Genomic DNA, 18634 nt, shown 5'->3' with positions numbered 1-18634 from the left:
GGCAACTTCCCCCTGGAAATGTAGAAGCTTCCGGTTTCTAGCTGAATATTGCAATTCCCACTAGTTAGGGGCCGGTCCCCTCTGCAGCTTGATCCCTCCACGTCCTGGTAGATTCGGGCGTACGGGTGGCCTCCAGCACTTCCCCTACCCCTAGGATCCCCTCTTTCCTTCTTGGAGCCTTCCTTCCTGCTCCTCTCCTCACTTCAGTCAGTCTTACCTCCTGGGCCTCTCTCACTCAGGCCCGCTCCTCCTGAGCAGAGCTCCTGTGGAGCTCCTGCTCCCACTGCTTCTCCTCTCACTGTGTTCTCTGACTGAACCCTTTCTAGATGGATCCATCCCTTTTTATACCACTCCTGAAGTGCACCCCTAAACTCCTTCCTCCACCCACACCCACTACATGGTTCCACCCTCCAGCTAGGGACCAGTGACTGTGCTCTTGACGCGCCCCCTGGGCCGTGGGGTACTCGGTGCCGGGCCCGTCGGTGCAAGGGATGTCACAGTGGCAGTGACCCGGTCCGTGACCCAGGGTGGTCAATAAAAGGGGTTATTTACAGGGGATTTATAGTTTTTATATAATGTTCGTGACGCCACCTGTGGTATGTGGCTATATGGATCCGCCGCTGCGGTGCAGAACCTCTGGAGCTGATGATGATTCAGCAGAGTTGGTTCAGCTCTTCACAGGCAGAGCTTAGCTCCAGGGCAGGAAATGGTGATGTTATAGATGTTGCTATGCAGTGTAGTGCAGGGGATGATGGCGCAGTAATAATTCGCAGAGACAGAAGGGTGCAGTCTTCAGGGTTTTACTCACGATTTTTAGACTCCAAATTACCAGGGCCAGGGTAACTTCCCACGTCGTCCTGTGCTTACTCAGGGAGGGGTTCAGTCAACCCTCAGGCAATTCCAGAGTACTTAGCCGGACCCCGTTCTGTGTGTTCCTTCTGGCTGTCTCCCTGCACCTCACACAGAGTGTCCCAAGCCAGTGACTGCGGACCTTGTCGGGCGATGTTTTCTCTGTCCCCTGGGTCCTCTATGGCCACCTTTTTGGAGATTTAGATGTGGCTTTTGGCTGCAGCATCTGAAATGCTGCACCCTCCGGTTATCTAGTTGAGACTTGAAGAACTCTGCTAGCTCAGGGGCCGTCCCCTCTCTGCGGCCTGATCCTTCCACTCCTGGTGATTCGGGCGCACAGGTGGCATCCACACTGCCCGTGCCCCTGGGATCCTTTCTGCTTTACTGGAGCCTTCCTTTCTGCTCCTCTCCTCTCTTCGGTCTGTCCTGGGCCTCTATCACTAGGCCCTCCTCCTGAGCAGAGCTCCTGCTGAACTCCTGCTCCACACACTCTCTCCTCACTGTTCCCTCAGACTGTTCTAACTCCTTCCAAGATGGTTCCTCCTTTTTATATCCTCCTTTTCAAGTTCTCCCCTAAGCTTCTTCCTCCACCCACACCCACTACATGGTTCCCCCTACTTTGGTTCCCCCCATTTCAGCCAGGGACGGGGCTCAGCAGGAGAGCGACGCATCTTGCCCCTCCTGCTGGTCTGGAGTAGTGTAGTGTTGGATGCAGGTGTTAGGGTCCCGGGTGATACTCCTTCCTTACCTGAGAGTGAGATACCACACCTCTGGGTGAGATGCAGTACCTCTGTGGCGACTGAACCCGCAGGGGCGCCACATACCCCCTTGGTAAAACACAGCACGTCCGCGGGCTGGAACAGAGTAAAAACAAAGCAATTTTAAAGACATACAATTTTTAGATGCATCACATAGAAGAATTTTCAAACAACTTTTCTTCCCTTTATGGGAGGCACATTTCTTGAACGTTACAGGTTACTTATTAATTTCTATAAAACATTATAAAACTATTTTTAATAACATTCTTTCACACATAAAACATTTTTAGCACTTTTCAAGTAAGTTCAGCAAACTGAAGTGAGATCCGTAACCGGGTGTCCATCTCACTGGAGAAGGTGCAATTTTGTGTAACATGAGGGACCCGTCCGATAACCCTCAACATAGGTCCTGGGCGTGGCTGCAGGGCATAGGTGATCTAGGTGTTGGAACACGTCTTCGGCCACGCCAAACGGGTTTTTGTTCTGCGGTCTATTTATATAAAACCAATAAGAGGCACTTTAAGAAGTGCAAACTATTTACTTGGAAAGTTTTGGGCAGCTCACAGTCCTCAGCCTACAAGTTCTGGTACCCTCACCGGGTAATTAAATAACCACACACAAAACTTTTCAAACTTGCAGCATTCCTGCTATACCCTTCCGGGTAACTATATACAGTTCAGTTCAGTTTTACTCAAGTCACTTAGTAGTGGTGCTCCCTTCTGGGAAACACCTGTCTGTTGTAGGCTGGCCCAGCCGGGTCATCAGCCTTGGACTGCAGGGGCATGTCCTCCTCCACTACCCTGTATACATTCAGGACATACCACCCGCACTCTCCTCTGTGGCAGGTGTAGGTGACTCGCTCACCTGGGTATAGATCCCGCTCCGGATGTCCCTGTTGGAGATGGGACTCGACGTCTCGCCGATTCACGAAGATGTCCCAGGCCATCTGCGGCGCTCTAATGAAGCCCTACCCGGCTTCCAGGTCAAATTTTACCACAATCCCCTTCACACGGGGACTGGGCGTGGCAGATCTCATCTTGTGGGTCCGGGCTTTGGCCGCCATATTCCTGGCCTCCATTTGCTCCCAGCGCACCCGCCGGATGCGCCGTTCCTTTTCCAGCTGCAGGAGCTCCCGCCTGCAGTGCTCCTCCCTCCTGAGGGTCTGGGTCTGGGTCTCCCACGGGAACCCCATGAGGTTCCCCTCCCGGTTGTCCCACCGAAACTCCTCTCCTCCTTGGCAGGCAACCGGGGTGCGGGTGTCAAAGGGAGTCCCTGCTGGTCCTCAAACTTGGCGGACCAGTCATAGACGGGGCTTCCGTACACCCACTTGGGTGCGGGGGCAGGTGGCTCTAGTAGGGGGCCTAGAAGTAGGTCTGCGGAATAGGCGCCCGGGGTTTGAGGCTCCGCCAGGGGGCCCAGGAGCAGGTCAGCACTCTCAGCGCCCGGGACAGGGAGACTCTTCTTACCTGCTCCCGCGGCCACTCCTGTGCTGCTCTCTGCCTCCTGGCTCCGTTCAGGCTTCGCAGGGGCTGGGGCGCTGCTGATATTGCACAGCGTTGGCTGCTTCCGGGTCGCAATCTTTTCCAGCAGCTCCTCCTTCCAACCTGCGATTGCAGCCTGCTGGGCCTTCTCCATTCTGCGGCCCAGCTCCCGTACCTCGGCATGGAGGAACTTCGTGTCCTCCAGGGACAGTTTTGAGATCGCTTCTTCCAGGGTAAGAGGCATCTCGGCGTGCTGCAGGTCACGGACGGGAGCTTGCTCCTGGCTCCTCTCCATGCTGCCTGCCGGGTGCGGTCTGTCTGGTCTTCTGGAGACTCCGCCCTGTCTCCCAGGTTTCTTCTCTCCTCTCCCCTTTCTGGGGCGGTCCCATGGCTGTGTGAGAGTGTGAACTGTGATAGCAGCAGGAGAGCATTAGGACCCTGTGACTTTTGCCTGACTGAGCTCAGAGCATGGGCAGAGCAGGAGACCCTGTGTGTTCTGAGGGTGTCTGCTGTGTGAGACGCTAGACAGGAAGTCTGTGAGAAGTGAACTGCAACAAGACGCTCTCTCTACAAGCTCTCCTGTGGCGATTGTTAACCCCTGGCCCTGGTGAAGCTGTGTCCCTGCTTAAGAATGAGTGCTGAGCTGGGGAAAGCTGTGTGGCTCCTTGGAGTTTTGTGGGAGGCCATGCTGAATGACTAGAGACTTTGTGCTGGAGGAGCCAAGTGTCGTGTGAGAGGGAAAGAGACTCAGGATTCCATCTCTATGACGGAGTACGTGGTCGGTGCTCTGGAAAACAGTGAGTGACTGCGAGAGAAGAGAAGGGGTCCGGTGCCATTCACATTGAGAGGATACTGACAAGCCTTGTGAAGAGTTATCCCCAGACCTTAACCTGAGGCTACAGGACTAAAGTCCCCGGCGTATGGGCTCGGCATCGGCCGACAAGACAAGGAACCTTTGCTGTTTTTGTGAACTTTGTTTTTATTTGGCGCCAAAGTTTTCCGGGACTAGCTGCAGCCACCGCAATTCACAGGCCTGCGATAGACCACATCTGAGGGTAATGGTATCGTAACTTTAAGATACCCGGGTATCTCTATACTAGGGGTATAGTAGCAATTGGTATAGTTTCATGCATTGTTATTGTTAATAGTGGTAGGATTGTACTCAGTGTGCCATCTCAGGGGTCCCTCTAGACCGCCCTCACTAGACTGTCGCTGTGTTTAGGTAAAATTGTTCCAGATCTTTAGAATGATTCCCATAAGCTGCAAACCTTGAGATTGGCACATTGATTTCAGCTTTTGCTGATTGTGTGTATTTAGTAGGGACAGTGTCCCAGGTAGAACCTTAGACTGATTCATGCAATACTGAATTTTAGTCTAATCCCTGTTTTAGTAAAGAAAGTGTTGTTTATTTCCGTCTCTGTCTCAGTTTGTGACTCACTGGATCTCTCTCGAACCTCCGGTCATTACATTTTTGGCGTAGTCGGCAGGATCCAGTGCTTGTCATGGACGGAGGTGAGGGAAGAAATGACTCTGCCGCACCAGCAGCCCCCCCGCTGGTAGCGGAAACCCTGGCAGCCGCGGCGACTGTGGGAGGATATGTGCCGGTAGGAGCTTTACTCCAGCACATGCCGAAATACGACGGGCATAACATGCCATTGCAGGATTGGGCTGAGAGGGTCTGAAGTGTTCTGCGGATGTGTAATCTGGCCCCCGCATTACGAGCAGAGTTGGCATTAAATGCACTAGAGGGTGACGCTAGGCGGATGGTGATGGTACGTCCAGAGTCAGAGAGGAGCACGTTAGAGAAAATCTTGGAGCTGTTAGAGGGGAGTTCAGGAGGCCGGGCTTGTGTGGCCCAGCTTCGTTCCTTGTTTTTCAATCGGCCCCAAAGGGAATGTGAGACCTTGATGCAGTACTTGAATACTTTACAGGAAACATTGAATGAGGTGCAGTGACTAGACCCAGGGGCCATGGGGGCATTCCGAGTGGTAGACCGCTTGCTCCGGGATCAATTCATAACGGGGTTAGCCAATAGACTCCTTCGAGACAAACTGATGGTGATGTCCCGAGCTACTCCGGAATTATCCTTCTGGCAGATTTATCGGGCCGCGGTTGAAAGGGAGGAGGAGTCTACTCTGGTGGCCGAGGGGGCAGTTGACAGTGCACAGCTGGAGGGAGGTCAGGCGCCAGTTTCAGGAGGGGGAGGACTGGTAAACGTTGTATAGGCTCTGCGTGCCGAACTGAAGGAGCTAAAGCTGGAGGTGTCTAAACTCAGAGCTGGGCCAGTCCCTACTCCCACGGAAGGGCCACTCGCCCTGTCCTCTGGAATGGTGGTTCCACAGTTTGCCAGGTCGCCCTCCTCGAATGATTCAAGTTCTCATGCACGAGGAGCAGTCACCTGCTGGAGGTGTGGGCATCGGGGACACATCTCCCGATACTGCCGGATGTCTGCAGCCCCGGAGCCTCCTTCGTCGGCGTTAAACTCCCAGCCGCTGCCATGAGAGGGCGAGCAGCAGCGGCCCACCCCCCACAAAGCCCTCGACGGGAAGAGCAAGATTTGTTCGCATGCAGTCCAGTGCTTGAAAAAGAGTTTGAAGGCCGGAAGATGAGATGCTTGGTTGACACAGGATCCGAATGTACCATAATGCCCTTAGAGGTGTGCGAAAGGCACTTCAGTCAACTCGTGGTTCCCGAGGATGGCCGAGTGATAAGGCTTAAAGCCGCTAACAGTGATCAACTGATGGTGAAGGGGATCGTGTGGATGTGACGCGCCCCCTGGGCCACTGTTGTTTGGGGGATACCTGGAGCCGGATCAGATGGGGGTTGTAGTCTCCGAGTGGCGGTGACCCGGTCCGTGCCCAGGGTGTCAAGCTCAGTGTGTGGCAGTCCTACAGATGTTACTGGATGTTCTTTAGTGTCGACTACGCCACCCGTTGATTTGCGGTCACTACGGCCGCCGCTGCAGCAGGGTCCGCTGAGGCTGGTGGTGTGTGTGCAGCTCAGGTAGTATAACCCCCAACGGGAGGGGTATAGCCTCAGGGGGTCAGTTGCAGAGGATGGTGGTTGTGGAGGTGCAGTGAGGATGGTAATGAAACTCGGAGTCGGGCTGTGCAGTTCAGGGTTTTTACTTACTGCTTTTGTGTTGGTCACTCCGGCCTTGAGTGACCACCCGAGCCGTGCTGCGTCCACCAGGTCCTGGACTCGGCCAACCCCCAGGTGATTCTGGAGCGTGTTCCTGAGCTCCCTTTCTGACTTGTCCTTCTCTCTGGCCTTCCCCACCAGGGATCCACCTAAGTCCGGCTCCCTCGGGCCTCTTGTTGGTAAAACCCTTGTCTCTGGGTTCCCTGACCCTATTCTTGGTTTGCCTTCCGGGTGGATTTAGTGGGTGGTCGTGGAAGATCCTGCCCACGACCTCCGGTCTCTGGCTAAGGATTAGTGCCCTCCACCAGCTTGGGATCCGGTACCCTTGTGCCAACTCTTCACCCTCTGGTCTAATTTTGGGTTCTTGGAGTTCCCTCTTCTCCCCCTCTGGGTCCTTCTTCTCTCCTCTCTCTCACTCTCTTGGCCTTGGAGCTGGCTGAGCTGCTCTGCTTGTCGGACGAAACCTCTACAAAAGACCCTGTTCTAAGATGGTTCCCACCTTATATACTCCCTCTATGTGTGAGCTCAGGTGACCAGCACCCAATGAGCTCCTAGCATTACCCAGACTGCTCCCCCTATCTGCCCCTACACTACTGGGATGTTCCACCCCCCTCCCACTCCAGCCAGGGACAGACGCTGTCGTACCTGCACATTTCTCTAGTGGGAGTACCATTGGTCTGTCCCCCGGAAATGGGATGTATGTAGTGCATGCAGCCTACTGAGCTCAGTTCCACACCCCATCCTTACCCGGGAGTGGAATACCACACCTCTGGCTTGAGGTGTAATACCCCTGTAGCAGCCGAATCCTCAGGGTGCTACATTCCCCCCTGGTAAATCACAGCACGTCCTCGGGCTGTAAGATATAAAAAAACATCCAAAACATACAATTTTTTTTTTTCATAAACATAAACATATAAAACATCACATATGTTATCAGCAATAAAACTTTCCATATAAAACTTTTCATAAATAACATCCTTGTAAACACTCTTGCTCCTCCGGCCACGGTGCAACTTGTGACCGGGAAAAGTGCAACAGTCTCCTTTAGAAACACGGTTTTCCTATAAAACCTGTAGAGGGCGCCTTAGAAAGCGCAACTATATACAGGGGGAATATGGCCGCTCTCAGTCCTCGGCCAGGTAATGGGAATTATGACACACGGGTTAACAGTTTACACTTGTCCCAACGGGGACATATTTAAAGCAGCAACAGTTCACTGTACCCCGATGGGTAACTATTTACAGTCTCTTTACCGTACTTTAATGACGGCGTCCTCCTGCTCCTTCTTTGTCTTCAGACCCGTCCGGGTCCTCTTGCTCCTCCTCACACCGCAGCTCCTCCTCCGTCAGGCGATGTACATGGAGGGCGTAGGGTCCTTTGGCACACTTGTGCCGGGTGAAGGTGACCTCGTCCCCTACATACAGGTCACGACCTCTGTGTCCCTCCGGCAGATGGCTTTCTACGTCTCTGCGTGTGACAAAGACGTCGCCGGGGGTATGATGGTCTCTTATGAAGCCCCACCCATGCTGCAGGTTGAATTTAATCACAGTCCCGGTGGTACGGGGACCATGAGCTGCACGGGGGTTCCTCCTGGTCCGGCTCTTCTGCTCCGCGCTCCTTATCTGTGCTTGCTGTTCCCGGACCCGCCTCTCTCTCCGCTCCTTCTCGAAGACCTCGAGCTGCTGGCGGCAGCACTCTGCACGCTCCGCTGCGGCCGCCCGAGTCTCCTGAGTGAACCCCATGAGGTCTCCTCCGGTGGGGTCCCACTCAAACTGTGCCTCCTCTAGCGGGGGCTGGGTCCTCCTGACGGGCTTCGGAGCCGGAATCAGGGGCTCACACAGGGGCCTCGCCCTTTGGAGTTCCAGTTGGTAGTACTCCTGGGGCCATATGAAGGGCTGCCCATCCGGGCACGTATGCTGGGCGAACAGGTCCTCACCCAGGTGCGGTACTTTAGGTGTTATGGGCGCTGTGGTGGTAGCGGCGCCCGGGTTGACCAGGCCTTGCGACCAGGCTTGGGGCACGCTAAAGGAAAAGGGCACCGTAAGAACGGCGGCGCCCGTGGTTACTCGGCCCTGCGACCAGGCTGGTGGCTCCGCGGAGGTAGGGGGCGCTGTTGGAATGGCGGCGCCCGGGTGTACTAGGCCTTGCGACCAGGCCGATGGTATTTCCTGCTTTGCCGCGCTCAGGGTTGAAGCGCGTGACGTCACAGGGGTCGCGGCCGCGGTTTCCGGTTGAGGCCTAGTCTGCGGCGGTGACGATGCAGCGACGGGCACGGCAGGGGGAATTTCGGGCTCTGCGACGGGGAGCTGGGGCAGGCACGCGGTTTCCCGGCTCGGGGTAGAGACGTCCCCTTTACCTGCCTCCATTCGTTCAGCTCCCTTCTCAGCGCCGTCTCCGGCCTTGAGTCCTCCTGCACCATCCTCAGAGGCGGTCTGTCTCCTCGTCTCGGGTGGCGTGCTCCGCTGACGGGTTTCGGTCCGCTGGGCCATCTCTCGGCTCCACTCCGCCAACGTCTCTTGCTGCACCCGGGCCATCCTCCGTGCGAGGCCCTCCAGCGCAGTCTGTGCACACTCCCGGTCTCGGGGGACCCGTGCCAGGACCTCCACTAGGCCTAGTGGGGTTGTGGCTTGTAGCAGGCTCCTGACCACTGGGTCGGTGCTGCCTGACTCTCCCTCCATCTCCGGGTAGGCTTTCTCTGGACTCCTCTCCAGACTTCTTGTCTCCGGGTGCGCTCTCTCCAGACTGCTCCAGGCGACACCCATCTTTGCTCTCTTGTTCTGTCTCCGCCCACATTGAGGGTGGTCCCGGGGCAACTTTGTGATTGTCAGTTCCAGGGGCAGTTCTCTCACGCTGATGGACACTTCCAGCATCACAGTCTCTGTTGGTGGGGGCGGTTTCCGCTTTTGGCGCCATTCTTCGACCTGGCCCACGATGGGAGGTGGCCTCTTGCCACCCTCTGGCACGCCCATAATGGCGTCCGCTCTTCCAAGGCGGGAAATCTTTGGAAATGGCGGGAATCGTCTCCCAGTGGCGGGAAACTCCATGGATGGCGGGAAAAAGCTGCGAATGGCGGACAACCGGCGGGAAACGACCTGTGATGGGGTCCGTTGGCGGGGACCCTCCGGAACCGGCGGGAGACTTCTTTTTAAGGTAACGGTGAACTTTTCTTCAGGCACGCAGTACCCGGTTGTTGCGGGCACGTTATCCTGCCGACTACGCCAAAGTTGACGCGCCCCCTGGGCCAGTGTTGTTTGGGGGATACCCGGAGCCGGATCAGATGGGGGTTGTAGTCTCCGAGTGGCGGTGACCCGGTCCGTGCCCAGGGTGTCAAGCTCAGTGTGTGGCAGTCCTACAGATGTTACTGGATGTTCTTTAGTGTCGACTACGCCACCCGTTGATTTGCGGTCACTACGGCCGCCGCTGCAGCAGGGTCCGCTGAGGCTGGTGGTGTGTGTGCAGCTCAGGTAGTATAACCCCCAACGGGAGGGGTATAGCCTCAGGGGGTCAGTTGCAGAGGATGGTGGTTGTGGAGGTGCAGTGAGGATGGTAATGAAACTCGGAGTCGGGCTGTGCAGTTCAGGGTTTTTACTTACTGCTTTTGTGTTGGTCACTCCGGCCTTGAGTGACCACCCGAGCCGTGCTGCGTCCACCAGGTCCTGGACTCGGCCAACCCCCAGGTGATTCTGGAGCGTGTTCCTGAGCTCCCTTTCTGACTTGTCCTTCTCTCTGGCCTTCCCCACCAGGGATCCACCTAAGTCCGGCTCCCTCGGGCCTCTTGTTGGTAAAACCCTTGTCTCTGGGTTCCCTGACCCTATTCTTGGTTTGCCTTCCGGGTGGATTTAGTGGGTGGTCGTGGCAGATCCTGCCCACGACCTCCGGTCTCTGGCTAAGGATTAGTGCCCTCCACCAGCTTGGGATCCGGTACCCTTGTGCCAACTCTTCACCCTCTGGTCTAATTTTGGGTTCTTGGAGTTCCCTCTTCTCCCCCTCTGGGTCCTTCTTCTCTCCTCTCTCTCACTCTCTTGGCCTTGGAGCTGGCTGAGCTGCTCTGCTTGTCGGACGAAACCTCTACAAAAGACCCTGTTCTAAGATGGTTCCCACCTTATATACTCCCTCTATGTGTGAGCTCAGGTGACCAGCACCCAATGAGCTCCTAGCATTACCCAGACTGCTCCCCCTATCTGCCCCTACACTACTGGGATGTTCCACCCCCCTCCCACTCCAGCCAGGGACGGACGCTGTCGTACCTGCACATTTCTCTACTGGGAGTACCATTGGTCTGTCCCCCGGAAATGGGATGTATGTAGTGCATGCAGCCTACTGAGCTCAGTTCCACACCCCATCCTTACCCGGGAGTGGAATACCACACCTCTGGCTTGAGGTGTAATACCCCTGTAGCAGCCGAATCCTCAGGGTGCTACAGATGCAACTGAAAATGTTTGGTCAAGAGCTGGGTCAGAAAGGGATAGTGCTGGTGGACCACCCTCCTAGAAGAGTGATGGAGGTGACGCTCGGAATGAACGTTCTGCAAGATTTAAATCATCAGATGTATGCCAGTGAGGGACCCCGATACTGGGCGCCTGCTACCCACCATCGACCCACCCAGAGAATGTTACACCATCTAGTGCTGAGCTGCGATCTCCTGAAGAGTGCAGTCACTCGGAGTCGGGTGGGCCTGGTCCGAGTGCCATCGCGGACCATGATCTCGCTAGCGCCCCGGCATGAAGAACTCTTAATTCTACCCGTGGGGGCTGCGCAGAGACTGAATGGGCTTGAAGTACTTATCGAGCCAGCCCCAGAAAAGTCCTCGTTCGCCAAGGCGCGTGTGGCCCGGTCTCTGGCGATTGTGAAGAATGGACAGGTGCCAGTCAGATGTATCAACGTTCTAGATGAGGATGTTACAATTCCTGCTGGGACCATTCTGGCTGAACTGTTCGTGCCAGCAGGGAAGGTGCCTGACAAGGCAGTGTTCGAACTTCGCCCAGATGAACAGTCTTCCTGGACATACGCGGTCGAAGTAGGCCGGACCGAACCTCCTACCGAAGAATGGAATGGTCGTGTGATCATGGACCAGATGGGATTGGATCGGGAGGAACTGACCCCCGTGCAATTGGAGAAGCTGGAGAAGGTCTTGTGGGAACATCAAGAGACCTTTTCGCGACATGCGGAGGATTTCGGTTGTTCCCGGACGATTGAGCATGAGATTCCCATCGGGGGATACCCCTCCTATTAGGGAACGTTATCATCAAATTCCCCCAATGCTCTATCAAGAGGTGAAGTGCATGGTGGCCAGTATGCTTGACAACCAAGTGATCCGAGAGAGCCAGAGCCCCTGGGCGGCCCCTGTGGTCTTGGTGCTGAAGAAGGATGGGACTCTACGGTTTTGTGTGGACTATCGCAAATTGAATGCTCGCACGGTGCGGGACGCATATCCATTACCTCGCATAGAAGAGTCTCTTTCGGCATTGGGTCGGGCCAAATATTTCTCGATGTTGAATTTAACAAGTGGCTATTGGCAGGTACCAATGGCCGAAAAAGATCGGGCCAAAACAGCGTTTGTCCTACCGATGGGGCTCTATGAATTCAACCGGATGCCCTTCGGGCTCACTAACGCCCCGGGAACTTTTCAACGCCTGATGGAACATTGCTTAGGCGATCTGAATTTTGAATCAGTCCTGATATATCTAAATGACATTGTGGTGTTCGGGACCTCATTTGAAGACCATCTTGAGAAGTTACGTCAAGTTCTCAGGCGGCTCAGTTGTTATGGCCTAAAAATAAAACCAAAGAAGTACCAAATGTTACAGAGTCAGATTGAGTATTTAGGTCACGTGGTGACTCCGGACGGGGTTCTGCCCGCGACCAGTAAGGTCATGGTCGTGCAGGAGTGGCGACCTCCCCGTACCCTGCGAGAGGTCCGGGCCTTCTTAGGTTTAGCGGGGTACTATCGGCGATTTGTACCTAAGTTTTCATTAGTAGTGAGTCCCCTGAATGAGCTTTTAAGAGGGATGGCACAAGGCCCCCAAAATCGCCCCATCCCATGGGGACCCCAGCAGCAAAAGGCATTTGAGGAGGTGAAGGCCACCCTAACGAGTGCTCCGTTGTTGGCGTACGCCCGGTTTGATTCCCCTTTCCTGTTATACACCAATGGCAGTCTGCATGGGCTGGGGGCGGTACTAGCACAAGTGCAGGATGGTCAGGAGCGAGTAATCGCCTATGGCAGCAGGTCTTTAAGAAACAATGAATGCAACCCAGCTAACTACAGCTCGTTTCGCCTAGAGCTACTGGCCCTGGTGTGGGCGATGACAGAACGCTTTGCCGAGTATTTAACGGGAGTTAAGGTGCTAGTCATGACTGATAATAACCCTCTGGCTCACCTAGAAAAACGCAAAACTGGGAGCCTTGCTAAGTTTAACTATCGAATTAAGTTTCGCTCTGGGCGGGAAAATGGAAATGCGGATGCACTCTCAAGGGTGCCCCTTAGGTCCTCGGGGGAAAATGTTGATGACCAGCTTGAGGACACTGAAACCCCTGACTTGGGGCAGGTACCTATCTTCTGAAGTGTGGTACATTCAAGTGGGGTGGCGTCAGGGATGCCGTGTGTTCTGGGAAAAAACACCCTCAGATTGGGCGAAAGACAAGAACGATTGCCCTGACATTGCACTAGTGCGCAATTGGGTACAAAAAGGGGTCTGGCCGCGTGCAGAGGAAAAGGCCCAGCTGTCCGCGGAAGGAATGAAACTACTGCGACAGTGGGATAAGTTGTGTGTGGAACAGGGCCTCTTGTACCGTAAGGTGTACCTGCCATCTGAGCTGCAGCACCGGTACCAGCTAGTAATCCCTATGGGGATGGGTCCGGTGGTCGCTCGCGAGGCGCATGAGAAGGGGGCCCACTTTGGGAGTGAAAAGACACTCCAGTGGCTACAGCGAGTCCTCTATTGTCCTGAATTGGGGGGGATGGTGACAGAGGCGTGTCGGCAGTGTCGGGTCTGTGGGCTCAGTAAGAGCCCTGAGCAGCGGGTGCCCACGCAATCTATTAAGACTTCCGCTCTCTTACAGCTGCTCATGATTCACTGTGTCTTGATAGGATACTCAACGTCTGGGTATTCCTATTGCTTGGTAATGACAGACCACTTCACCAAGTATGCTGTAGCAGTGCCGACAAGAGATCAGACGGCAGAGTCGGCGGCTGAAGCCGTGTGTCGACATTTAATCCAGGTGTTTGGGTGTCCGCAAAGAATACACTCGGATCTAGGGGCATGTTTTCAGGGGGCATTGATGAAGGAGCTGTACCAGCTGTATGGTATCGCACAGTCGAGAGCGACACCTTACCATCCTCAAGGTAACGGAGCTTGTGAGCGCTTTAATCGGACTCTGTTGCAGATGTTGAGGACGTTAGAGGGTAAACAACAGGTACGCTGGCCTGAGTATCTCCCCGAATTGATGTGGGCCTACAATAATAGCGTGCACAGCACTACTGGCTACTCACCACACATGTTGATGTTCGGGAGGCCGGGACAGGACATTGAGGATTTGAGCATGCCAGATCCCTCCTCCAATCCCCCTTGGACCACATCAGAATGGGTTCGAGAACACCGGCGGCGATTGAGGGTGGTGCATCAAGTGGTGGGTGATCGACTCAGTCAGGTGACCCATAAGGACGCGCGTCCCGTGCAAGCCGAGCCTTTCTCCCAGGGGGATAGAGTGTTGGTGAGAGTTAAACGACGGTTTGGAAAGCTGAGTGAACGGTGGGAGGCGACTCCATACCTGGTAAAAAAATGGGTGGGCCCTGAGATTCCAGTCTACGAGGTCGAGCCGGTGGGGACAGGGGGACCAACTTGTAATCTTCATCGTAACATGCTACAACGGTGCTGGTTTAAAGATGCCGTCCCCGTTTCCACGGAACCACAGGTCGTGTCCCGAGGGGTGGACATCCCTAATGCTCTTGAATTTGATGGTGGGTCTGCCTCCGCGCCTGCTTACTTGCCCCCTGCGATCAATCTGTCCCCGTGTGGAGAGAGTGTTGAGAATGTGGTATGTCCTTCAGAGAACAGGGAATCAGGTCAGTTACCTGACCCGTATGATGTGGCACAGGGCGCCACACCTCAGGAGGGAGCAGCCTCATTGGCTCCCACTGAAGAGACTTCTGCCCCCTTGGGTGCCAAGTCTGTTGGGGTGGGTCCCAGGAGAACTACTCGAGCTACGGCGGGTATACCTCCACAGCGCTATGCACAAGACGACTTTGAATGGGGAGGTGTGTCGAGGACGCCAACCTCTAGTGGGGTGGCATGTGAGAGTGTGAACTGTGATAGCAGCAGGAGAACATTAGGACCCTGTGACTTTTGCCTGGCTGAGCTCAGAGCAGGGGCAGAGCAGGAGACCATGTGTGTTCTAAGGGTGTCTGCTGTGTGAGACGCTAGATAGGAAGTCTGTGAGAATTGAACTGCAACAAGACGCTCTCTCTACAAGCTCTTCTGTGGAGATTGTTAACCCCTGGCCCTGGTGAAGCTGTGTCCCTGCTTAAGAACGAGTGCTGAGCTGGGGAAAGCTGTGTGGCTCCTTGGAGTTTTGTGGGAGGCCATGCTGAATGACTAGAGACTTTGTGCTGGAGGAGCCAAGTGTCGTGTGAGAGGGAAAGAGACTCAGGATTCCATCTCTGTGACGGAGCACGTGGTTGGTGCTCTGGAAAACAGTGAGTGACTGCGAGAGGAGAGAAGGGGTCCGGTGCCATTCACATTGAGAGGATACTGACAAGCCTTGTGAAGAGTTATCCCCAGACCTTAACCTAAGGCTACAGGACTAAAGTCCCCGGCGTGTGGGCTTGGCATCGGCCGACAAGACAAGGAACCTTTGCTGTTTTTGTGAACTTTGTTTTTATTTGGCGCCAAAGTTTTCCGGGACTAGCTGCAGCCACCGCGATTCACAGGCCTGTGATAGACCACATCTGAGGTTAACGGTACCGTAACTTTAAGATACCCGGGTATCCCTATACTAGGGATATAAGAGCAATTGGTATAGTTTCATGCATTGTTATTGTTAATAGTGGTAGGATTGTACTCAGTGTGCCATCTCAGGGGTCCCTATAGACTGTCGCTGTGTTTAGGTAAAATTGTTCCAGAGCTATAGAATAATTCACATAAACTGGAAACCTTGAGATTGGCACATTGATTTCAGCTTTTGCTGATTGTGTGTATTTAGTAGAGACAGTGTCCCAGGTAGAACCTGAGACTGATTCATGCAATACTGAATTTTAGTCTAATCCCTGTTTTAGTAAGGAAAGTTTTGTTTATTTCTGTCTCTGTCTCAGTTTGCGACTCACTGGATTTCTCTCGGACCTCCGGTCAATACAGCTGCTTGCTGTCGGCCACACCCGGAGGCGGCTTCCCCAGACTGATGGACAGATCCAGGTATATGGCCACAGGTGCATGGGGCGGGTTGCGCTTTTGGCGCCATTCTGGGACCTGGCCCACGATGGGAGGTTCTTTGTTGTCCTTGATAACGCACATAATGGCGCCCGTTCTTCTGGGGCAGGCGCCACATTCAGTATACAACACAGTCTCTAGGCGCACAATGCCCGGTGATAACGGGTGGGTTCATATCCTGTTCGTAACGCCAAATATGACGCGCCCCTTGGGCCGTGGGGTACTCAGTGCCAGGCCGGTCGGTGCAGGGGATGTCACAGTGGCAGTGACCCAGTCCGTGACCCAGGGCAGTCAATAAAAGGGGTTATTTACAGGGGATTTATAGTTTTTATATAATGTTCGTGACGCCACCTATGGTATGCGGCTATATGGATCCGCCGCTGCGGTGCAGAACCTCTGGAGCCGATGATGACGCAGCAAAGTTGGTTTAGCTCTCCACAGGCAGAGCTTAGCTCCAGGGCAGGAAATGGTGATGTTATAGATGTTGCTATGCAGTGTAGTGCAGGGGATGATGGCGCAGTAATAATTTGCAGAAACAGTGGGGTCCAGTCTTCAGGGTTTTACTCATGATTTTTAGACTCCAAGTTACCAGGGCCAGGGTAACTTCCCACGTCATCCTCTGCTTACTCAGAACGGGGTTCAGAGTACTTAGCGGGACATCGTTCTGTGTGTTCCTTCTGGCCGTCTCCCTGCACCTCACACCCAGTGTCCCAAGCCAGTGACCGCGGACCTTGTCGGGCGATGTTTTCTCTGTCCCCTGGGTCCTCTATGGCCACCTTTTTTGGAGATTTAGATGTGGCTTTTGGCTGCAGCACCTGAAATGCTGCACCCTCCGGTTATCTAGTTGAGACTTGAAGAACTCTGCTAGCTCAGGGGCCGGTCCCCTTTCTGTGGCCTGATCCTTCCACTCCTGGTGATTCGGGCACACAGGTGGCATCCGCACTGCCCGTGCCCCTGGGATCCTTTCTGCTTTGCTGGAACCTTCCTTCCTGCTCCTCTCCTCTCTTCGGTCTGTCCTGGGCCTCTCTCATTAGGCCCTCCTCCTGAGCAGAGCTCCTGCTGAGCTCCTGCTCCACACTCTCTCCTCACTGTTCCCTCAGACTGTTCTAACTCCTTCCAAGATGGTTCCTCATTTTTATATCCTCCTTTTCAAGTGCTCCCCTGAGCTTCTTCTACCACCCACACCCACTACATGGTTCCCCCCACTCCAGCCAGGGACAGGGCTCAGCAGGTGAGCGACGCATTTTGTCCCTCCTGCTGGTCTGGAGTAGTGTAGTGTTGGATGCAGGTGTTAGGGTCCCGGGTGATACTCCTTCCTTACCTGAGAGTGAGATACCACACCTCTGGGTGAGATGTGTGGCGCCCCTGAGGGTTCGGTCACCACAGATGTACTGCATCTCACCCAGAGGTGTGGTATCTCACTCTCAGGTAAGGAAGGAGTACAGCTCGGGACCCTAACACCTGCATCCAACTCATACCCGCAGTGGGGGTAGGGCGAGATTGCTCCTAAGGGAGAGCACAGTCCCAGGTCCCTAGCTGTTGGGAGGTGCTATGTAGTGGGTGTGGGTGGAGGAAGTAGCTTAGGGGAGCACATGAAGAAAGGTATAAATATAGAAGCCATCTTGTTTAGTTAGGACAGTCAGAGGTCAGTCTACAGTGAGAGGATTTGAGAGCAGGAGCTCTCTAGGAGCTCTGCCCAGGAGGAGGGCCTGAGGAGGGGCCCAGGACTGAAAGAGAAGGAAAGGAGCAGGAAAGGCTCCAGGAACGAGGAAGGGACCCCAGGGGTATGGGCAGTGCTGGAGGCCAACCGTATGCCCGAATCCACCAGGAGCACTAGCGGAGCACTTTATGTCTCAACTAGAAACCGGAGGCTGCAGTATTTCAAGTCCTGTAACCAACTGTCCATATCAGTCTCACCAGGTAACTATAGAGGACCCAGGGGACGGAACAGATGTCACCCGACAAGGCCCGCAGGTACCGGATTGGGACACTTGGTATAAGGTGCAAGGAAAAGGTCAGAGAGAGAACACACAGAAGGGGGTCCCGCTAAGTTCTCCGGAGATATCTGGGGGTGGACTGAACCCCTCCCTGAGTAAGCGCAGCACGACGAGGGAAGTTACATTGGTACCTGTAACTTGGACTGCAATAGCCGTGAGTAAAAACCCTGAGGACTGCACTCCACTGTCTCTGTGATTATTATCTGTGCCATCACCCCTGCACTACAACGCCCAGCATCACCTATAACATCTACACTGCCCTGGAGCTAAGCTCTACCTGTGGAGAGCCACACTAGCTTTGCTGCACTAACATCAGCTCCAGAGGACCTGCTCTGCAGCGGCGGCTCCCTTTAGCCGCATACAACAGGTGGCGTCATGAACTTTGTACATAAAAACTATAAAATCCCCTTTTTTTTTTTAAACCAATTATTTTTATTTAGGTTTCAAAAATTTACAGCAAACAGTTATCAATATACATATAACAATTCACATAACGTGTAGTAATACAGTCAAAACCCTCTCCCCCCTCCCCCCTCCCGCCAATACTCCTTATGCCGGGCATACCTGGGAACATTGACAATCATATTACCGCCATCCATGCGGACCATATTTTCCCAAAAGTTCTCTCTCCATGCCTCCGCCTGTAAATGCTTTCCTCTAAATGCATTACCGTACGTGTCTGAGCAATAAATTCCCTCCTAGTGGGGGGTTCCGAATCTGTCCATTTTCGTGCTATTAGTTTGCGTGCCACATATAGCAATCGCGCTATCGCCACTTTGTAATGTTCTGAGACAGGTATTCCATCCACCTCCCCCAAAACACACAGCACCGGGTTTCTGTCAATTGTACATGTATAAGCCCTCTCAATTTTGTTAACAACGACCAACCAATAAGTCACTAGCCGCGGGCATGACCATAGCATGTGTAGCAGTCCGGCCTGGTCCGTGCCACATCTAGGGCAACTGGAATCTCCCCTCAAGCCCGCC

Source organism: Phyllobates terribilis, unplaced genomic scaffold (genome assembly GCF_046119375.1).
Source record: "Phyllobates terribilis strain yellow unplaced genomic scaffold, ASM4611937v1 Scaffold_11__3_contigs__length_659146591, whole genome shotgun sequence".
In the NCBI taxonomy this organism is placed as follows: Eukaryota; Metazoa; Chordata; class Amphibia; order Anura; family Dendrobatidae; genus Phyllobates; species Phyllobates terribilis.
Note: the sequence above shows the minus strand (reverse complement) of the source record.